Source organism: Monodon monoceros, unplaced genomic scaffold, assembly GCF_005190385.1.
Source record: "Monodon monoceros isolate NGI ecotype Baffin Bay Population unplaced genomic scaffold, NGI_Narwhal_1 Super_Scaffold_18, whole genome shotgun sequence".
Lineage (NCBI taxonomy): Eukaryota > Metazoa > Chordata > Mammalia > Artiodactyla > Monodontidae > Monodon > Monodon monoceros.
Window position 1 is genome coordinate 44,585,135 of NW_021703774.1, and position 24,157 is coordinate 44,609,291.

The 24,157-nt window shown below is 41.9% G+C and overlaps 1 protein-coding gene across 3 annotated transcripts in view; it reads right to left on the minus strand.

Moving 5' to 3' along the window:
• The window catches only part of CUNH1orf21 (chromosome unknown C1orf21 homolog), a 227,089-nt gene that overhangs the window by 164,235 nt on the left and 38,697 nt on the right, over positions 1-24,157 (minus strand). The window contains exon 1 of one of the 3 annotated variants that reach the window (XM_029227468.1): positions 9,504-9,576. The exons of the other annotated variants lie outside the window; for them this stretch is intronic. The gene's annotated coding sequence lies outside the window, so the exon portion shown is untranslated. Of the gene's footprint in view, positions 1-9,503; positions 9,577-24,157 lie in introns of those variants that run through there. 3 annotated transcript variants of the gene reach the window in all.

Here is a 24,157-nt window from a genome sequence, read left to right on the forward strand (position 1 = left end):
TAGACTCATTGAATCCAGTAAGAAGTATGCAGTTGGTACTTCTCCCCCCTCCAACTCAACCACCTATTATTAGAAGCTGGACACCAACAACATTCTGTCAAGAAGACTAAAGACAGAGTATGTAAGGCGTGGGGGAGCCCTGTCCACTGACATTAGGACAGTCTAGTAGATGGACAAGGCTACCACACCGGCATACAAGGAACACCCAGTTCAAGCCCTGATTGACTGATGCTCCGAGGTCCTAAGCAAGAGGTCTGGCCGACAGAATGGATGATGTGGGTGCTCCTGGGTCATGGGAGTAGGGCAAGGTGCTGATACTGAGAATGCTACCCCTAGCAGTGATGCTCAGATGACGGCAGGCATGCAGGCATCAACATTTTCTGCAGAAAAAATGGAGACAAAGAAGACAGGGAAAATGGAGACGAGTTGGAGATATGGAAGGAAACTTGTCCTCAATGTCAAACAGTGATGGAGAGCTAGGGAATTCAGGGCCCCTGCTGGCATCACAGACATAAGAACAACTGATGCTTATATACCACTTTACCATGTGTGGAGCCTTTCACACACGCTGGCTCTGTCGATCTGCCAGGGTCTTCAAGCAGATCATTCAGAAGACACTGACAACTCAACTCTAGACGCCAGTAAAGTTAATCCAGATCTAGGGCACCCCTGGCTGGAGAGGTAAGAAAGGGGAAATGCTCCCTTAGGTAAAGGGGTAGTCGCCCCATGTTGATTTCCTCTGCTTGAGAGTAACAGAGCATATTCAATGGCATTTACAGCATCACTGACCTTGTTACCTCTTGCTGGCACCTCCGCAACTCAATTTCTATTGAATGTCTACTGAAGCTGCGTTTTATTGGGAATGTAAATATCCATGAAGGATCCTGATTCTCCTGACAATGGTAGCAGTTGCTTGAAGGAGCAGAGTGAACACTTGGATTGGGGGACACACTGCGTGACTTCCCTCCACGGCTTGCTAGTCCCCCACCCCTAACCTGTTTCTATCACTACCTACCAAGATGATTTTGAATGAAATCTGTGGCTAAGATGTCTAGAGAAAAGCAATGATGGTTTCCAGCATAACAGAGAGGAAATGCGTTGTTCTCTCTAGGATGCGCCCTCGCGCTCTCTGCTCTCTTGGTTGTGGAAAGGGCTGTGCAGGTAGTCCCGGTACAGAAAAGTCCTGAAGAACAGAAAGAGTTGGAGAGAAATGGGGTGCAAGGAAAAGACATGCTGAGCAGCCGTCAGGGTGGAGGCGTCTGGAAGCCACCATAGGAAAAGTGAAAAATAAGGGGATGGAGGCAAAAGCTTTTACCACTGCTTTCCTTGCAGAGTCAACTCAATCCCTAGACTCCACTCAAAGTGTCGGGTTTCTAGGAAGCCTCCTGTGATCTCTGTTCCCTGCCCCCACCGCCCGGGTGCCCTCAGCTCTTCCGGCACTTCCCACACCGCGTCCACACTGCCTGCTCATGTCTGTCTCCCAAACTAGACCATGAGGGACAGAAGCACAGACTCTCTTATTCACCAAAAAAACCCAGAAAATAATAATCTATCCCCAACTCCTAGCACAGTCACTGTTGCATAGAAGGTGTTCAACACCTGTTTGCCAAATAGTATGAATCTTAAAAATGGAGATGTTAATAAACAGCGGCCGTAACAATCCCAGGGCAGCTTTGGAATCTTAAACCAATACAGAGCACAACAAACTAATAAAACCCTCATAAAAGATGCTCAACATCACTAATTATTAGAGAAATGCAAATCAAAACTACAATGAGGTATCACCTCACTCTGGTCAGAATGGCCATCATCAAAAAATCTGCAACCAGTAAATGCTGGAGAGCATGTGGAGAAAAGGGAACCCTCCTGCACTGTTGGTGGGAATGTAAATTGATACAGCCACTATGGAGAACAGTATGGAGGTTCCTTAAAAAACTAAAAATAAGAGCTACCATATGACCCAGCAATCCCACTACTGGGCATATACCCTGAGAAAACCGTAATTCAAATGGACACATGTACCCCAACGTTCACTGCAGCGCTACTTACAATTGCCAGGACATGGAAACAACCTAAATGTCCAACAACAGATGAATGGATAAATGATACATATATACAATGGAATATCACTCAGCCATAAAAGGGAATGAAATTGGGTCATTTGTAGAGATGTGGATGGACCTAGAGCCTGCCATACAGAGTGAAGTAAGCCACAAAAAGAAAAACAAATATCGTATATTAACGCATATAAGTGGAATCTAGAAAAATGGTACAGATGAACCTATTTGTAGGTTGCAGGAATAGAGACGCAGACGTAGAGAACGGATATGTGGACACAGTGGGGGTGGGGGAAGGGGAGGGTGGATGAACTCGGAGATTAGGTTTGACATAAATACACTACCATGTGTAAAACAGATAGCTAGTGGGAACCTGCTGTATAGCACAGGGAGCTCAGCTCGGTGCTCTGTGACGACCTAATGGGTGGGATTGGGGGATATGTGTATACATATAGCTGATTCACGTCATTGTACAGCAGAAACTAACACAACATTGTAATAGCAATTTTACTCCAATAAAAAAAAAAGTGAAAAAAAGAAAGTCACTCAGTCACTGGGAAATAAACAAGAGAGCTGCGTGCAGTTTCTTCAGTATTCCACAAGGCCAAATGAGGCATTTTTATAACTGGCATCAATTCCCTAAGGGTACAGGTTTCACAGGTTGTACTCTTTGACCTAAAAGTGTTACAAGCAAGCTTTAAAAGTGTCTGACTAACCCTTCACCTTCCCCAGGAACAACTTATATGTTAGAAAAATATAGCCCATTCTGTTAAGGTAATGAATTTCTTAAATGTCAAGCTATTTACTAAAATAAATTACTCCCCAAACCACTTTCTAATCTACCTTTCTAGTGAAGACAGTACAAGCTGATAGGAAAAGTCATCTATCATGTGAGTGTTCCCCTGCAGAAACAAAATTATTTCATAACATACAACACAACGTGATATGCATAAAATGCAGTCAAATAATGTTTAAGTAAATATGTTTTTTTTTAAACATACACTTTACTCAAGGAATGGCAAAATCTTTGATAGAATTCCCTATAAAACAGAGACACATGATAAAGCTACGAATACTACTCTAATTCCTATTTATTTAAATTTGCCACAGACTCATTTATGCAAGAGTTAAATTTCTCACTCTCTCTGAAGTTCCAGCATTCTATGATCATTTTGTTTCCTGACACAAATTTTAAGGCCCCTTAAATTCTGAATTAGTCTAAATTTGATTCGTTTAAAATTCTTTTTATAGCATACATTTAGACATGAATTAAAATTAATTCTGTTATGAGAAATTTCCAATCGCTTGTGATAACTGGCAATAAGCCAGATTGTTGTAAAAGCCAGAGTTGGTGTAAATAAATGAAGATGTTAAATTGAAATACTTTTGGAGCTGCTTCAAATTATAGCAGAGCCAAAACCATATCCATTTACCATTCAGTACACATATGCCAAGCATAATATATAGTTTTTTATTGCTTCAAATAGTCTAGATCTAGCAGTGTATACGTTAACTCCTTTAGAGAAGATTCATTTTATCTGTTTCCCCATTGGGACCCAACACAGATGAATGAATGACTAGAAGATTGTAACAAACCCTTTCCCCCTATCAATCTTTGGTTAAATTCCCAAAGAGAAGCAAATATTAGCAGAAGATGGACAAAAGGCCAAACGCCACTGGAACAATCTGTACTTGACACCACAAAATAGTAATAGTTCTTCTACTGAGATCAGTTATCCAGGCTTTAAATACTTTGGCCCCCAGCCAAAGCTCCATGAGGGCAGGACCATGAGTCTCCTAGGGCCCAAGTATCGCCCACACCTAGCACAGGACACTCGACTCCACTTACAGAGGCAGGATGGAGCAGTTGTAAGAACCCACGCTTTGGAGTCAGACAGATTAGGGAAGAAACAGGATCTACTATTTACCAGCTATGAGACCCAGGGAAAGTTAATTAATCTCTTAAACTTCAGTTTCCTCTTCTATAAAATGAATATAAAACCATCTACCTTGGAGGGTAGTTCTGAGCATTTGAAGCAGTGTCTACAAAGCAACTACCATGTATGCACTTAGTAGATCCTTATAGAAGACAGCTCTCATTATAAATAAGGGAATATGTATCAGGAAGTACACATGTCATTAAATGATAAAAAAGGCTACGACTGCCTAAATGATATTTACACTAAGCTTCACCCCCATAAAAATGCCTCAGGACACTCAAAACTGATGCAATCTCACTTTCCCTTTATCTGTTACAGCCTGTAACAAATCAGACCGAAGATGGGGAAGTCAGCACACTGACAGCTGCCAAGATTCCCATCAAAGAGGCACAAAAAAGAACTATCAGCAGATGCAAGAGTCCAGAGGAGTCTGAGCCACGTAGCACAGGGACAGCGGCTTTCAGCTGACTGAGCCCCCAAACCAGTCTTCACGTGGATGATCACAAAGAGGTCCGATTGCCTGCAGCATACTGATTCCACTTCAGAAAGCAAGAGAGAGAGAATCTATGTAAAAAAAATATTTCTATCCTACTACTTCGCCTCTACCACCCGCAGCTGGAATCCAGGTCTCTTCCCTTTGGGTTCTCGTAGCACTTTGCTTGCTTCTCCACCACAGAGCTCCTTACAGTTTTTCTTTTTTTTTTTTTTTGATTTTTTTTAACATCTTCATTGGAGTATAACTGCTTTACAATGGTGTGTTAGTTTCTGCTTTATAACAAAGTGAATCAGTTATACATATACATATGTCCCCATATCTCCTCCCTCTTGCATCTCCCTCCCTCCCACCCTCCCTATCCCACCCCTCCAGGGGGTCACAAAGCACTGAGCTGCTCTCCCTGTGCTATGTGGCTGCTTCCCACTAGCGATCTATTTTACGTTTGGTAGTGTATATATGTCCATGCCACTCTCTCACTTCGTCCCAGCTTACCCTTCCCCCTCCCCATGTCCTCAAGTCCATTATCTATGTCTGCATCTTTACTCCTGTCCTGCCCCTAGGTTCTTCATAACCATCTTTTTTTTTAAGATGCCATATATATGTGTTAGCATATGGTATTTGTTTTTCTCTTTCTGACTTACCTCACTCTGTATGTCTCTAGGACCATCCACCTCACTACAAATAACTCAATTTCGTTTCTTTTTATGGCTGAGTAATATTCCATTGTATATATGTGCCACATCTTCTTTATCCATTCCTTACAGTCTATTTGGTGTTAGTCTACATGTCAGGAGAACATAAGCTTCTTGAAAGCAGGTAACCATTGTTATTCATCTTCGTTCAGCAAGTGTTTGCTGAATGTGCCAATTTTCCTCTCAAGATGACAGATGCAATTCTAGTAACTTCTACGTCCCCAACAAGTCCTCTCCTACAAGTAAGAAACTCAGTTCGGAACACACTGTAAATATTGGCAGCTTACTGCTTTACGCAACAACACCATCTTCTTATGGAGCATTTATTTACAATTCTAACATTTTGGCAACCATGTTACCATAATTATAAGGCAAGGCATAACATCAAACCAAATGATCAGCATCACCTTTTCCACCAAGCTGCCCCAGATAACTTCGCTTGGTTTGGTCTTCTCTCTCCTTCCAAATGCTGCGACCATTCATTCAATTTTTCAGTCAACATTTACTGCTGCTGTGGGCCAGCACTAGATTAGGCACACCTGGACACACATATATATCTATACAGACAAAAGTATTTGCCTCCAGCGGAGCGATTGTTAGAGAGTAAAAGAGATGAGCAAGTAAGAAACTGTGATACCATGAGATGGCTGATATGGCTAGCATAAAGCCAAATAACAAAGGATGCCTGGACGGATTCAAGAAAGAGTGGGCAGAAAGTGGGATCTGAGTGGACACTCGGAGAATTTCAGCAGGAAAAATATCAAATCTGGGGCTTGTGTTATCATAATTGTTTCTAAAGGGGAAGAGTGGGAATATTTTACTATGAAAGAAAATAAACATATCATAACCTTTCTGAAGATCATCAAGTTTCTATTGCAGACGTGAACTCTTCATGTTGCCTTTAAGCTGTTAGCTATGATAATGAAATTACCTAACTTGGTTAATCCAAGAGGAAGTTAAATTTAAGCAGGAAGCAATGAAAAGACATCGCGTGTCAACCTGACAAGTCACAGCAAGTAAGAACCATGTTCCAGTGCATGCATACACACACACACACACACACACACACACACACACACACACACACACTCTAGTATATACACAGAGAATTATGCAGCTGCTTTTTATTTTGGTTATCATTGGAAAGTTTATTGGAAATTCAGCATAAAGGGTTTCTTACACTCTGACCTCATCTTGTACAAGCCATATTTGTGATACAGCATATCAGGTCCACTGATCTAAACACAAATGACATGATGAAAGGAGAAACAGCCCAGAGAAAAACAGAACAAAATGAAAACACTCCTATTTTAGGAAAGGCTGATACAATGAGTCTTCTTCAGTCTGTAAAGGTAAAGCTCCAAAGGGGACAGAAGGGTGTAAAAGAGGGAAAAAGAACTTGAGTGACTATACACACTACACACATCAGAGAATTATGTAGCTTCTTGATGTGTTCCCAGAGTCTATTAAAAATTTGACAGTGAGAACCCAAAATGAAGACTCATAATATCCCCAAATCTGAATGTTATACGTTCATCTAATCATAACCTCTCTCAGCAGATACTTATTCAGGGCCCAGCATGGGCCAGGAGTAATTCTAGGTGCTTGAGATCTGATGGGGACAAGAAAGACATGGAGCTTTAAGTGGTCACTGTGAAAGAGATTATGGTAAATCTTGATATTAGCAACCCCAGAAAGGTAATTATGGTTATATTTTCACTGCTTTCCCCAAAGAGATAATATACTGGAGCAAACACAACACCACAGGGAGAATGCATAAAAAGAACATAGATATATAAATACATGTATATGTATACCCTTATCACTTTGCTGTACACCTGAAACTAACACAATATTGTAAATCAACCATACTTCAATAGAAAGAAAGAAAGAAAGGAAGAAAGGAAGAAAGGAAGAAAGGAAGGAAGAAAGGAAGAAAGGAAGAAAGGAAGAAAGGAAGAAAGGAAGAAAGAGAAAGAAAGAGAGAGAGAGAGAAAGGAACATAGAAAGGGAGAAAAGACTGATTCTAATTTGCGGGTGGGGGAGGGAAGCTGGCTATTTCACAGCTACTTTCTAAGACTTTATTTCTCAAACTGTGATCTAGGGACCAACAGGATTGGGATTCACCTGGGATCCTTTTAGGAAAACAGAATCTCAGGCTCCACCCTAGACCTCAGAATCTGCAATTCTAACAAGATCCCCAGTGACTCCTATGCACGAAGAAGTTTCATAAGCACTGTTCCAACAGGTTTTATTTACAAGCTGAATTACAAGACAGGTCACCTTACATTTGTGGCTGAAGGTGACCTCTAAGGCTCCTTCCAACTTTGAGACAGTACAGTGACACTGGCACCGAAAGTCTGGAGAGAGCTCACTTAAGCCTTTAAAATGTCAGGTTAGGGACAAACCTACAAATACTGTATGCTCTTTACCAAGTGGAACTTTGAGGAATACAAAATTCTGATAACAGGATAGTTATAACAGACATACACGACCCATCACACTTCATAAATTCTAATCCCTAATGTCAGAATCTAGACCGTTTTGAAATAAGGATATAATTAACTTATTAAAAATAGCCTATATAAAAGAAATATATTTACTACCCCCTAATTCCTCCAAAGAATGTCAGTATCTGAGAACAGTTTGTTACTTGCTTGGGATCAGTAATTTATAATTCTAAGGAATTTAGGGAAACTACACCATGGTACCAGACAATGTTGAGAGATCCTATCTCTTTCATATGTTTGAGACTAATGGGTTATGTTGCCCACTGCTGTTGGATTTACCACTAAATTTACCTCTAATTTATCTGTGACTGTAATTACTGATTTGATTTACACCAACTGATAATAGATTATCCATACAAAATTCAAAGTTCCTAATCTACTCAACCATATCTTACTGAATGAAGTGTATCAAATATATCAAAAATATCAAAACTTGAGGGCTTCCCTGGTGGCACAGCGGTTGAGAGTCCACCTGCCGATGCAGGGGACACGGGTTTGTGCCCTGGTCTGGGAAGATCCCACATGGCGCGGAGCGGCTGGGCCCGTGAGCCATGGCCGCTGGGCCTGCGCGTCCGGAGCCTGTGCTCCACAATGGGAGAGGCCACAGCAGTGAGAGGTCCGCATACCGCAAAAAAAAACAAAAAAAAACTTGAAATATTCCTAGCCTTTCCTTTGATTTTCAGCTTCAATTACTGTATAAGGATTACATTTTAAATATATGTAATTCCCTACTTACTGTCTTTCCAAAAGTAAATAAAACAAAAGAAATTCACTCTCTATATGAAATTTTTAGTGTTTTCCTTATGGATCTACTGCTATTGGTTTATGTTTAGCATAAAGCACTCGGAGTCCCCACATGATGCATGTTAGCCTTCTATTCATACAATGCTGTGTTTCTTTTTTTTTTTTTTTAAATAAATTTATTTATTTATTCTTGGCTGCATTGGGTCTTTGTTGCTGCGCACAGGCTTCCTCTAGTTGCGGCGAGCGGGGGCTACTCTTCCTTGCAGTGCGTGGGCTCCTCCTCATCATGATGGCTTCTCTTGTTGCGGAGCACGGGCTCTAGGTGCACGGGCTTAGTTGCTCCGCGGCATGTGGGATCTTCCCAGACCAAGGCTTGAACTCGTGTCCCCTCAATTGGCAGGCAGACTCCCAACCACTACGCCACCAGGGAAGTCCCAACGCTGTGTTTCTTGTTTTTCAAGTTTAGAAAGAAATTTCAATCCATCTCTCCAACCGCCAGAAAGAAAGATTAAATATAACCTTCTCTTTCGGAGTTGACTTTTCAAAATTGCAATTTAAAAACCCATTCTGGGGGAAGCTGGAGAGCAGCCTCCTTAAACTCTAACTGAGGTAGACAAAAGCTGTAACATATCGGGCACTCGCTGTCCCTTAATCCCTGAAGTTTCACACATAAAACCAACAGCTATTTCTTGAACAGCAAGTCAAACACGGCAGCTCTGAACAAATAACCTAATAAAAAAAGAGTTTGGGTTGAGATTTCTTTAGAGATTAAAGACTAAAATAGGTGGCGATGTCAAAGAAAGTCAAGGCTTTGGAACAAAAGAGGATATTAACATCGGTAGGTTCAGCAAAAGACGGAAAAGACAAAACACAGACCTATGTTTACACTGGGTTGTCTCCTTTAGGAAAACGAGACGGTAGTTTCATGAGAAACGTGGATCTAGCAAAAACGTGTTCCTTTGAAATCTCATGGAAAGCAAAGAAAGAATTGCAAAACAAAAGCAAAGCACAGGCAGAGGCATGGCTTTGGGCTCTACCTGCACTTACGGCAATGCTGCATTTACCTGGGGCTCCATGGGTGCCAGCCGAGTTCTCCCCTCTGCTCATAGACTCTCTGGAGGACCGAATGGGGCTCAGTTCTTCCAGATGAGTTTGGCTACAACACAACTCTGGCATCCTCTCCCCAAAGTGGTGTGGGCTGTGGCCCTCACCACTTAAGAGGCATTTCATAGTATACTTCCCAGCTCTAAGATTTTTCTAGAAACAGGCTGTGGCTCCTCGTCAGGCAGCTTGTTTACCACTGAGGAGGGAAATGATCCTAGCCGAATAGACACCAGTGGCCCCTGGAACATAGCAATCCTCTCAGCAAAGGGCTTTATGCTTCCTTCTGACTGAAAGTTTTCCACTCACGAGGCCAGGGAAAGGCCAGCCACAAACAATAGAGGTGAGGCAAAACTACTAAATTTTTAAAAGGCTTTCAAACTTGCTCATCAACTAGAGCAGTTTATAATAAAACTGTGCTGGGTCACAAGAAAGACAGAGAGAGCTCAAGAGGGGACAGGCGGAATCAACAAGCAAGATACAGATTTTGTTCCTACCTCTTAGAACCCGAACAATCCCACCCATCTAGTGTGACACCATAAATAAAGTGATTCACAGAAATTCTTATGCGTTATTTAGCTAGAAAAAGGCCAACCAAAGTTTGTTCTGAGCCACCAGGCACACAAACATGTCCGTGAAAAGGTATACAAATCACAGCCTGGCTACGTGCAAACAACGCATGTGGTGGTTACACCCTCTTCTGCCACCAGTCCACGCTGGGGTCAGGCTGATAATACACAAGGCAAATATGACCTTATTTCCCAAGCAGAAAACCACAGAGCTTACTTTGGGGCAACCCTTAAATTTTGCTGCTTCTGATAAACACAACATTATCCAGTGACCCACATCCTATGGTGACCCCACCAATGATGTGAGAAGTGCCATCTCCCTTTGGACTGGTAAGACCACAATTGCAAAGATGGGGAATTTTGCTCTGCACTAGGCTTTGGGGATTCTAGAAACCAAAATCTTTCTAAAGGGAATAAGCCTTTCATAGGAGACATAGTGGTGATACCATCACTCCTGCCAACCGAACCTTCTGCCTTTTGTTAATGAGAAGTAAGCTCCCTCCAAGAAGCAGTCCATAAAAATTTTCACCAGGAACACTTCTGTATCACACACACACGTCTAGGAGTTTAAGATGCATTCTGTACACTACCCAGAGGGGAATTTCATTTAAGTAGTTGGCTTCGACTTCTGATTTCAATGTCACGAAATATTTCACCTTCCAGGGAAAGCAAAAGATCACTTGGGGACTGGCTGGCACTTTTATTCATCTCCAGTAACAAACTAACATTAACATTTATTTCTAAAAATGAAATTATTTATAAAGGATGTAATCACTCAATGGAGCATGTGCTCCTGAAGTTTATGAACATGGAAAACTTCCGCTTTCAGATGCTTATCATTTGCTAACGCCCTTTTTGTGAACTTGGAGCAGAAGAGGCTTCCAGTGCTGCAAGATACTCACTTGGGGGGTAAAATCAGCTGCTAACTTTTAATTCATTTGTTTTTGAACATACTGTGTACCCATGCCTAAGTTTTTAGAGAAGTGTGTGTGTGTGTGTGTGTGTGTGTGTGTATAGAGTTTTTTAGAGCCTCAAAGCACAATATTACAACTGTTGATGAGCAGATTGAGATTAAAACCAATGTCCCCAAATTGGGTAAAAATAAAAAATTTTAAAAAGAAAAGGGCATGGCGATTATTTTTGTGTAATTCATTTTTTCAAATCAGAGCTTTAATAAGCAATTTTTATGCTGGTGAATTCAGAAGTCAACTGACACTTCTTTTTTCTCCATCCTCATTTCTGATTTTAAAGAATAAAAGAACTCATTAGCACAGAAAAATGAGTTAGGTTTTCTTCCTGACCTTTATAAAGCCTTTCATCCAGATGAAATTTAATTAAGTTCAATACTGATATGGACATAGCAGAGAGCAGGAAAGTTAGAGAAAAGGACAGGCAATTTGGTTATATGTTTATGTTGGTAACCTTTATCTAGCTATGTGTGTTTGCGTGTGTGCGCGCATGTACACCTTTTGGGCATGCCACAACCTACCAGGTAGGTACCTCATCTCTGCTGCTTGTCACCATAAAACTCACAGATTTCTTATTCTTTGTATTAAAGCATTGTTGATATCCATTAAAATGCACATACTGTTGGGCTAACAACATATTCTACCATTAACCCTTCCCTGATTTAGTGCTCCAGGTTAACTGGTTAGACACCTAGCAAGTTCTGACTGGGGGCAGGGGGAGTCCAGGAAAGGGCAGCGATGAGCACCCTGCCTGGGGAGCACTGGGCTTGGAGGGTCCCAGAGAGGCCTGCACACAGTGTGGAGGCCGTGCTCTGCGTTTCACTGACCCCAGGGAATCAAGTAAAGGGGTGCTTCTCTGATGGAACCCTGGGCAACGAAACTTGCATGCAACCTCTGTGCACCATCCCCTCAATGACTGTACCAGGCATCCACCTACGACCTCACTGTGCTGTCTTCTAAACAAATGACTCATACGCCTGGAATCAAAGACACCACACACCCTGATCCTACCATAAAGATACCTCCCTCCATCTTGTGTTCTGTCTTACCCACACCCCACACACCAGACAGAAAGACTTTTATGTGATGTCCCAAATCCAGTGTAAGCCTTGCTTTCCTATTTTCATGACTAAGGGCTAGCAGATCCTGCCTTCTCCACCATGGACCTGGCAGGATGAGGTTACTAAACACTGAAGGAAAACTATATGGAGATAACACAGTTAGATATAAACTCACAGCTGCTAATATGTAGGCTTATAAAAATATAAGCAATAGAGATCTTAATTTTGAGATAATGTTGTGATCATGGACAAAGCCTTTTCTGACTAAAACTGCTCTCAGAATACTTAATTAGTAATTTTCTGGGAAAACGGCTCCACTATCAATATTGAGTTCAGTGGCTCCTGGGTAGTAAGATAGTTAAACTCCAATTTTCATTGCTAAAAATACTACAAAATAAGTTGAAAATAAAATTCAATCACCCTAATTCATTTTAAAAATATGTGTATGTAGGCAAGATGTTTAGGAAGAGAGTAGTCTTATTTCAAACCCTTTACTCATATTTTAAAGGGGTCACTAGGAAATGGGAGGGAACAGGAATCTAGCCAATATTTTATAACAACTATAAAAGGAGTATATAACCTTTAAAAACTGTGAATCACTATATTGTACACCTGTAACATATAATATTGTACAGTAACTATACTTCAATTTTAAAAAAGGAGAAAAGAAATGGGAGAGAACAGAGGAACCTAGAAAGAGAGGGAAATAATCAAGTCACCAAAGAAAAACTTGTACTGGAAAACAGTCTCCCACCTACCCCTCCCAGTGGCCACTCAGGACACCTCTCTCTTCAGGAAATGGGATCCAAGAGGAAAAGGAGCCCTGCGGTCTCCCTGCCAATATCTCCTTGAAAGAGCTCAAGGTGGCACCCACATGAAGGAAAGAAGGTCCCTGGGGACCAAGGCCATGCAATCAGCAATCACTTACTGAACACTCATGCCCTCACGACTGGGCAAAAGCTAGAGTCTCAAAGATGCTACAAAGGTAATAACGGGTTAGCTTATAGCCTGTAAACAATTACAAGGCAATTAAAAACAACACCACTTAATGGTAGTTTGTGCAAATGGCAGAGTGAGCATTTGAACAGCTCCCAAGTGCTCTAAGAGGAACATCTGGGATGCCTCTGAGAGAGGAGTTATCCTAACAGCTTGAAGGGTAAAAGCCGTACTTCCCATGTTGATGAGTAAGGTAGGCTGGTGGAAGGGGTGTTGACCTCCAGGCAGAGTGAATATGTAAGCAAAGCCCAGGAGATCTGACGACTATGTCATGCTCTAAATATGTCTGAAGAGGAGTGTCAGGAAATCAGGCTGCTTAGGGAGACAGGGGCTGGATAATGAAGGGCCTTGTAAGACCTTGTAAGCCACTGATGTCAACAGAGAGGTGAAACGATCAGATTTTTGTGTTAGCAACATCATTTCTGGGAACAGAAGGGATTGGGCTGAGGGCAAGAAGGCTGGTAACAAGGATTCCAATGGTAGTCTAATAGCCGGATGAGAGATGGTGCATGTCCAAATCAAAACACTGTACGGAATCTAAAAAAAAAAAAAAGGTTCTGGGCTTCCCTGGTGGTGCAGTGGTTGAGAGTCCGCCTGCTGTTGCAGGGAACACAGGTTCGTGCCCCGGTCCGGGAAGATTCTACATGCCGTGGAGCGGCTGGGCCCGTGAGCCATGGCCGCTGAGCCTGCGCGTCCGGAGCCTGTGCTCCGCAACGGGAGAGGCCACAACAGTGAGAGGCCCGTGTACCACAAAAAAAAAAAAAAAAAAAAGGTTCTGAAGAACGTAGGGGCAGGACAGGAATAAAGACACAGACGTAGAGAATGAACTTGAAGACACGGGGAGGGGGAAGGGTAAGCTGGGACGAAGTGAGAGCGTGGCATGGACATATACACACTACCAAATGTAAAACAGATAGCTAGCGGGAAGCAGCCGCATAGCACCGGGAGATCAGCTCGGTGCTTTGTGACCACCTAGAGGGGTGGGATAGGGAGGGTGGGAGGGAGATGCAAGAGGGAAGACATTTGGGGATATATGTGTATGTATGGCTGATTCACTTTGTTATACAGCAGAAACTAACACACCGTTGTAAAGCAATTATACTCCAATAAAGATGTTTAAAAAAACAAAACCAAAAAAAACCACTGTACCAAATAAGAAAAGGACACACACAAAAAATATCATTTAAGAGGTAAAATAATAGGAGCTTGATAATTATTTAGGTGCAGATGTTCATGTAAGGAAGAAAGTGAAATCTAGGCTACTTCAGAGGTACTTGTCATGAAGAACAACTGGGTAAATCGTAAAACTATCACCCAACATGTTATCTTTGAGGTGTTGGTGGAGAAAAAGAGCAGACAAATGAATGGACAGGACTGAAGCACAGGACAGAGTTGTGGACCAGTGATCAGATCCAAGCTGCGAAATGTGCAAGTAGAAGACAACTCCATGAATGTGACTGTGGAGCACGGCGGCCAGTGGGGTGGTTGTTAACCTTCTAGAATCATATGGACCCTTAAAACTCTGGTCAATGCCAAGAGCCTGACCCCTAAAACATGCCCATTTGCAAATACAGAAAAGGCACCATATTTTAGAGGAAGTTCATCTATGAACTCACAGATTAAGTATTCCTAGTATAAAGCAAGAAGAGAAGAGGGCTTAGATGGAGACAGTTAAGAAACAGGGCACAGAAGAAGAAACTGCAAGAGCTGTCAAGAAAAATTATGCCTCTGCAGTGACTGCAGATCACTCTTTCTAGAAATGTCCATGAAATAACGGGTTGTATACACAGACAGAACTGGGCTTCAAAGTAGAGTTTTAGTTTGGTGTTGTTTTTTTTAAAGAGCTTTTATAGAAAATTTCGAACATATTCAAAATAGAGAGAACCGTAGAATGGGGCCCCTTGTAACCTAAGTCTGAACTTCGAGAATTATAAACTCATATCATTTCATTCCTAAATATCAGTATCTATCTATAAAAGACCACACTAGAAAAGCATAACCGTGGGCTTCCCTGGTGGCTCAGGGGTTGAGAGTCTGCCTGCCGATGCAGGGGACGCGGGTTCGTGCCCTGGTCCGGGAAGATCCCACATGCCGCGGAGCGGCTGGGCCCGTGAGCCATGGCCGCTGGGCCTGCGCGTCCGGAGCCTGTGCTCCATGACGGGAGGGGCCGCAACAGTGAGAGGCCGGTCCGCATACCACCAAAAAAAAAAAAACAAAACAAAAAAACACATAACCATGCCAACACTATCACATCTTAAAAAATACTAATAAATCCTTAAAATCAAGTATCCAGTTAGTGTTCAACTTTTCCCAATTGCCTCATATTTTTTTCAGTTTGTTTAAATCAGGATCCAAATAAGGTCTACACATTGTAACTAGATGACGAATCTCTTTTCATCTATAGGTTCCATGAATGTCTTTCTTCATCTTTTTTTTTTTTTTCCTACCCCTTTGGTCATTTATTCTGTAAAGTTGTTTTGTTTTGTTTAATTTTGCTGATTGCATCCTTGACGGATCATTTAACATTCACTTTATTCCTCTGTGTCCTATATATTGGTACTCGAATATAGAGGTTTGATTAATTCAGGGTCAATATTTTGGCAAGAATACTTCCTAAGGGGGTGTTGAGTTCCAACAGGAGATCTACAAGCAAGATTTTGTAAAAGATGGAGCTGACAAATCATGCTTATCTGCTCTGGCACAGAAGCCAGTGAAAAAGGTGAGGTTGAGGAACAGTAAAAAGCACAGCAAAAAAGACAGTGGATGGGGCTTCCCTGGTGGCGCAGTGGTTGAGAGTCCGCCAGGGGATGCGGGTTCGTGCCCCGGTCCGGGAGGATCCCGCATGCCGCGGAGCGGCTGGGCCCGTGAGCCATGGCCGCTGGGCCTGCGCGTCCGGAGCCTGTGCTCCGCGGCGGGAGAGGCCACGGCGGTGAGAGGCCCGCGTACCGCAAAAAAAAAAAAAAAAAAAGACAGTGGATGATGAAAAAAGAAACAGAAAAATATAAAAAGCAACTGCTTCCTCTACTCATAAAGCACCACGCTCTCGGACCATTTCAAGCCGCCCTGAGCATCTCTCCAGAGCATTCAAGGTAATAACTGGCACTCGTCGCAATAATCCTAAAGTCATAAAGAAGAAAAGACTACATTATTTTGCATTTACTTTGATGAAAAGTGTGAAGCATTTCCTGATTTTTAAAAAGTCTACCATTAAAATTTTCAGCATTAGAAGTTTCTATGCTTAAAGAATTAATCTCTCAAGAAAATTCATGGAAGAGGGAGCTCTACCATATAACTCATATGGGTAACTATTTTGTCTTATAAACACAAAGTCCATATAATGACATCCCTCAATCCCACAAGGGAAATATTTAGCCAATAATATAACACTGATGTAATTATTACAGTAAAACAGTAATATGGAGCAAGATCTAAGGTTATGTATACCCTTTTAATTAATTTTCACCATTATCCTCACATGACATTCTTTTCTAGGGACCAAAACTTTTATTTTACAAAATGCACCCGTAAGAAACAGATCTCCATTAACTGATGCCCCCTAAGGGACACATTCATTCTGTCAACCTGCCCCCTGGAAAATCTGTCTCATCGTCTGTGACTTTTCTCCTGTCCCTGCCTCAAAAGAACAAATTCTATTTGAACATCTATAGCAAGCATGTTCCCATTCACTGAGTGTCCCTGTGCACTATAATTACCCTGCCATTAGGAACAAGTGCCAGGCCTAAATAAAAACAAAGCATGGTTTAATTTAAAGTGCAGTAGTATCAGGTTAAAAAAGGGGGCTCATATAAATTAAGAGGTTTTTCATTATAAAATTTTATATTCTGAAAACTTTCATCTGAAAACAAGCCTGTTCAAAACATTTATAAACACACTGGCGAGATTATTTTATCAGGATTAATGGACAAGTTAAAAATCAAGGAGTGCTTCTCAGATGCCAGTCCAGAGACCCGTGAGAGCCCACGGTGAAATGCAACATATTAAATTCTTCATAAAACGTCACTCATCCATCATGGCTTAACTCAAACATTACCTCTGCTGGGAGGTCTTTCCGCACCTATGGTAGTACTCATCCGCCATCTTGCTATCGTCCCATATGGAGTCACATAGAATATTAGAGCACAAAGCACACTACACATGACCACTGAACAAATACTGTAACCATACTAGGTGTTTACACACTGAGGATATGACAGGTGAGACGGAATCTTCTTTGCTTGGAAGAGTGCTCTCTTTATCTCCCCAGATAGGGAACTATATTACGCCTTTGTACAATACTAGCACAAACCACTACTCGGTGTTCATCGTGTGTTTGTCGAATGCTTGGATGAAGCACTATCCTTAGGTTCCTCCTAACAACCTTGCAAGGTGGACGGTAGGAATGTAGACTACCTATTCATTTTTACATGAGGAAATCAGGTTCAAAAGTAATGTTCCCTAAAGTCTCACAGCTAGTAAGGTGGCCCCTGGAACCCAGCCCATTTTGAGAGTAGATAAAGATAAGCAAGAGGACAGATGGATGGAGGAAAAAGATTCAGAATCCTCCTTTGCAGAGACTGTGCCGACTGGGCCCTGGCATCTCTTTCCAGGACTCCCTCACCGGGAGGCAGAGCCCTCCAAAGGGATACAAGTTAAACAAATTGGGATGGAAGGAATTTTAGGAGGTGGTACATTCCCTGCACCCACCCATAAGCAGTAATTTTTTTTAATTGAAAGAATTTTCGATTACCAGCTCATCCTAGAAGGCTGTGGTTTACTTCTGATCACTATGGAAAATGCTGCCCATATATACAGCCTGAGCCTCGGGACTGGGCCTTCTCCCTTCCTGCCCAAAGACTCTGAACACAGTGGAGCCCAGGCCCTTCAGGCACTGCTTGGATTTCAGTGCCTGATACCCCCATTTCAGGGACTCCAGACCAGTGGGAACCCATCCCTTCTGCAGCTCTGGGAAAGGGGGATAGTTAAAGGGTCATGATGGAATAAACAAGTACTAGGGACTTAAGTACTGTCCCTCCAAGGAAACATGAACGGTGGGAAGGAGAGATGTGTACCCCAGAGGAATAAATTTCCAACAGTGTAATTTGCAGGGAAAATAACTTGGGGTGAAGAATCCTCCCAATGCTCCTGAAAACACACCAAGCAGTCAAACTGTCTTTTACAGGTACGGTGTTTATAAAGGGAATCTTGCTTTGAGGGCTCCAGGAGCCCACCACTGGGTATATGTTCATGATGATCGCTACTGGAGATGAAGTCTCCTTCTGAGACAGAAGGGAGGAAAGTTAACATGGTATTTATAGACTTGTTAGCCGGTGGAATATAAAATCTGGCATCCAGTGTCGAAAACAACTTTGGATCTTAAAACCAGATAACTATTCACATCAGAACAGCTATTACACTCTCAGTTCCAAAACACTGAAAAGCAGGTTAGGTAAGACCTAACATTACACACAATAATCTCACCCAGAGCTATTTATGCAGGGCACACAGGAACAGCCCAGAGAAATCAAATAAGTTTGCACGTAAGGAGTAGAAACGCTAAGTATATGATTAAGGGATTCTGCACCTAAACCTTAGGGAAGATTCTGCAAGCAGGGGAACTCCGTTCAGGAAAATGCTTTATTTAGCTGGTTTATTCATGTTTTCTTTACATTCAAAGCCCAGCATAATACTATTGTTATTAACTGACTTCAAACTGTAGCGCTTCATAGGAAGGTAGACAGAAAGGGAGAACGGAGCAGAGATCAAATAAATTAAAATGTCACACTCAGCATTAAATTATTTAAAATGTTGATCTCCATATTAAATTCTGAGTCACAGGCAACAACCACACAGAGCACTCAACCATCCAATCCACTGATACGCTGCCTGTCACATTCCTCTGCTTTAGAACTTTTTCTTTTCATGTACACAAATATTTTTGTTCAGCACAGAATGTATCCAGGAAGATGGAGATAAAGATCAACTGCAGAAGAATAAGAATTTTAATCTTAACAATCAAGCAAGTGGGTTAGGGTCCTAACAATATTTCTAGATCTAATCAAAATCATGACCCAGAGAGCAAAAATAACTTTCCCAATCAGATCATGGGATTAGAGCCAAACTGGCAAATGTCACAGGGTAACTAAGGTTCAGTGTTAGTAAAGCTCTAACAATTGTAGCTAGAGCTGCCCTGTCCCCACAGGTTATCGGCTTAAACGAAGGAGGTCATCACCCTTTATGAGGGTTAATTAGTGCTAAACACTTTACAGATGTCACATTTCATATAATCTTTATCATAATCCCCTGTTAAATATTATCTCCGTTGTACAGATGAGGAAATAGAAACTCACAGAGGCTAGTGACTTGGCTATCGTCACTGCTAGTAGAAGGAGAACTGGTACCAAGTCCATCTGACCCTAAGATCCTTCTCAACTCAGAGATTCTATTGTATGATTATGACAATTATTATTCACAACTGCCATTATACTGAATATTATGTGTAAGGCTCTAAGCAATTTATGTACATTTTCCCATTTAATTTAATCATCACCATAGCAATATGAGGTATTATTATTCCCATTTACACATGAATATATTGAGGTTAGAAGGGGTGAGTAACTTGCAAGGTCATCCAAGAGTAGGGGAAAAGTTGGGATTCTATTTGACCTAAAAATCCATGGTGCCCTCTACTAGGACTGTTCCATCCATCGACCACAACATAACTGAATGGAGTACAAGAGTTTGACTGTGACATTCACTGATATCTACTCATAATATTACTAACGATTATCGACCCCTATAAACATCAGTACCTGCTGGACATGAAGCATTGCAGAATGGGCCTATACATTTCTTTTATTATTGTCAAATGCTTTAACAGCTTCTAAACCGAGTCAAAAAACTGAACATTATCTTGGGTTTATAGCAGCTTTAACTACACAAATAAATTTCCAACTAGCTCAGAATTATACCTTTACTAGACAGTATAAGCACAGTGGTTAAGATAACTAGCTCTGCCTACTCATCTATAAAATGGGGATGATATCACTTATCATAAATGAAGTCATGAATGTGCACAGCACTGGCACATAATCAGCACACAACATTGCTACCGCCCTCTTACTTTGGAACTGGGTCTTTTAGGTCGAGTAAGAATAACAATCTAAGAAAATAGTGAATAAATTCAAATTGTGTTATAAGACACACACATATAAGCCTGGAATCAAACACCTGATTTGGGGCAGGTCTGATACCTCATTTCTAGACAAACCAGATATTTCCCTCTTTTTCAAAAGGAACATAAAAAAATTAAAATATTCCTCAGTGTGTGAAGGGTTTAAGGAAAGAACTAAGGGTATTAATTAATGGAGAAAGAGAAGTAAAAGATGCAGCATAGTTAAGCAGGGAATGAGAAGAAGCATGGTAACTCACTAAAAATAACTCAATCACAAAACCAAGAGGAAGCTGCATTGAGGTAAAAAATGAATACGTATCCTGGGAATGGAAATTTCCACCAACCAAAAGAAGCAGCTTTCTTCTATCAGAAGACTTATAATTTTAAGGAGGTACTTCTCCCCTGACACTCTCCAAAGGGAGTAGGTGGAATTTCAGTTTACCCAGGATGTTGGGTCCAACCAAAAAAACATCAAATAGAACCCTTCAGTTCAAATTATAGGGAGAACTTGGTAAGATTTTCCCCCGGTATCTTTGATGTATCTCTGGGACCAACATTCAAAAGGAAATGCAGCATTTCTAGGACTTGATTTTCTTGCAAAACGTAGAATCTGGCTGGTCTCTCAGCCAGGTTCCTTTAATTGAGAAAGGTAATTTTTTTTAAAACATAAATGCTTAATGCATAACTTAATACATACTTTTAAGGGACATACACTTCACAAACTTTACAAAGCACTCCCCTCTCCTTCATATATATATTTATATATGTGTATGTGTGTGTGTGTGTGTATTTGTTGTTCATATTATAGCCTTTAAAGTGTCAGAAATGTTTTCCCAAACCTATTATATTAGAATGTTTGTTCAACTTCTTAGTAAACTTCTTTCAAAGAAGCTTTTAGAATCATCAGATTTCCTCAGGGCAAATATTTAGACAGTTTCCTCTAATACTAAAAAAAGAAAATAAGGAAATTGACGGTTTCTGGTGCTATTCATCTTCAGGCAAGTCTCAATCATGCTAATTTCTACCAAAGCAATCAATATCTATTGTGGAGAAACCAGATATCACTTCCTACTGTCCTCTCCCAACAACCATTTTAAATCCAGCACAGTGGACCCTCACTCTCATGAGACTCAGCCCCAATCAAAACTGGGAAAGTAGAAGCAAGAAACAAGTCTAATATTATTGGGGGGGGAGGGGAGTTCTTTAAATAAATTGATTTGTAACCAAGCTGAATTCTTACTTTATTTTCATTTCTTCTAAGTTAACCACCACAAAAACCTTAAGAAATCATCAGGCTCACTTCCCCTACTTTTTCATACCATCTTTATTTTGACCACCTTTGTAACTCTAAAACATAATATTATGCCCAATAATGCATTGATATGATGACTCTCAACTGCTTTACAAATCCAGGCATTATTGGACAATAGCTATTTTAACTAACCCACAAAATCTTTCCCCAAAAAATGCAACCTCTGACTTTTCCAGCGTCTTATAAATGTGTTTGTGTTAATAAAAGAGTGACTTAGAGCAAGGGCTTTTAAGTCAGATAGTTCTAGGGAAGGGCCTGGACTCTGTCACATACCAAATAGTGTTATGCTCATTGCACAGATGAGGAAATGCCCTTGAGAGAGAAAGCAATCTGCTTAGGATGGAACAGCCAATGAGTGGCGGAACTGGAACTCCAACCTGAGCAGTGTGACTCCAGGCAGCCCAAAGATGTAACTTATCAATGAGGCTTAGCAAGAATTCTCTGTGGTTATTTCTCACCGAAGAGATCCTTGTTGCATTTAAGGCAACCATATTCCTGGGCTCTCTCCCAGTTGTAAAGGACTTTTCAAGGGCCTAAAGTATTCAAGAACAACTAAAAACAGCCTACTTGTTAAGGGGCCCGCAATCTAGTAAAGGACTACAGTCTACCAGGAGTGTTTCCTAAGAAGATACCACCAATGGATTCTACATGTGCCAAGATACAAACCCCCTGCTCTGCGCATCCGCCCCAACCCAGGCTCCCCTTCCCATCTCTAGCCTTGAGCAACCTTGTCTATGAACCCCAATTTGCCTTGCCCAGGTGATCATTTTCTACGGGTCCTGTAAAGTAGAAAAAGATCGGGAAGCAGTGCTCTATGGTACTAGAGGGGCCAGTCTGCTCTGCCTGCACCAAGTCAACCAGACAAAGCACTGCCACAGAAGGAGAACCAAGGGACCGCCCTGGGTGACCTAGACAAGCTCCAAGATCCCTTCTGGCTCTCAAATCCCTGAAGGGGAAATATAATTGGCAAATGAAAATTTTTCTTGGAATGGTACCTGCTCAGGACTTCCAGGGCAACCCAGGGTTGGGAATTAAGCTAAGTTCTCTATAATATTTGTCAGAAATGAGGAGGAGAGACAATTCTGAGAGTGCCTAAGAACGCGACCTCTTTTAGCCTTCCTGGTTTGTTTTCCTTTCCCCTACTGGAAAAGGTCCGTATAGTGACGTTATGGCTGCAAATGGAACCTAAGTTCCTCTGGGTCCCACCCAACAAGCACACAGACAACCTGGTACCTCCAGCCTTCCAGCCCACCTTCACCCTCAGCTGCGGCTATCTTTCCATTCAGGATGTGACACCAGGGAGAAATAGTGAAAAAGACCCTCAGGTAAGATAGGAATCAAACATACCGAGTTAAGATAGGAAAAACTGAAGCCAAGGGAAGGTCTGGATGAAACTTATTAGAGAAAGATTTCCTTATTTATTGTTCTTTGCTTGCAGTTACTGAAACAAGAGCTTTGAAGAGAGAAGGAGGGAGAAGCAAGAGATTTCTTCCATGATGGGATTGAAACATTTTAATCACCTGAACAAAAATGTCAAGAGGGTTTCCTCACACCATGCTAACACCCACTCCCACAGGATTGCTCTTTCATCTAGTCTCCCCTTCCCCACAAGGCACAGAAGATGCCCGCACCACCACTGCCAGCTTTTTCCTGCCCTTCAGGTCTCAACTCCAAGGTCCTGTCCTCAGAGGGACCTTCTGAAGTTCCTTCCCCTCTCACGCCCCAGTCACTCAAGCTCACTGTCTCAGTTTATTGACTTTACAGCACTTGGTATCTCAGAAGTATTGTGTGCAATTGTTTTTCCTTGGTTATGGATGCTACCCCTTCTTAGAACAGTTGTTCCAGGGCCCTCATCTGCCTTGTTCACAGCTGAATTCCCAGCACATAGACCAATGCCTGCTGCTGCTGAGTGATCAATGAACGACCAAGGGAGAGCTAGAGGGGTAACGGAGTGGGAGAAGGCCCAGGAAGGGCAAAGGGGAGGAAAAGGCAGCATGTGATCTAACAACAAGTCAATTCAGTGGGGAACGGAGCGGTATGGCACAGATCAGATCGATTTTTTGACCTTCAGGGAAGCGTGTTGCTAAGTCATGGGCTCCTGGGAGGTGGGTTCCAATGCCACTCTGCCTCAGACCACACAAGTGATGAGTTCTCCTTACGCTGAGCATTTCTAATGGGAAGCCAACTTCGCCACGCACTCCCCTATGCTCCCTGCGTCTGTGCACTTGCCAACTCTCCACATTGACCACTCCCACTTCTTCAAATCTCAGATTTCCCCTGCTGCTCTCAGCTGATATTTATTACACGCATAATAAAGAAAAGAGGTGCCATGAAAAGAGAATTACCCTGTCTTTCCGATGGTAACGCCACCAACTTCGCTGCATCTATTCCACATACTCTGCCTTCCGGCTGGTGACCATGCAAGTAGTATTCCTTCTGCTAATGCCAACCTCCCCTTCCTTTCTCACCTGACCAAGGCTGTCTCTCTTGCATCATCCTCTTTCTCCTGCATCACCAGCACCTCCCTTTCTGTTGGATCA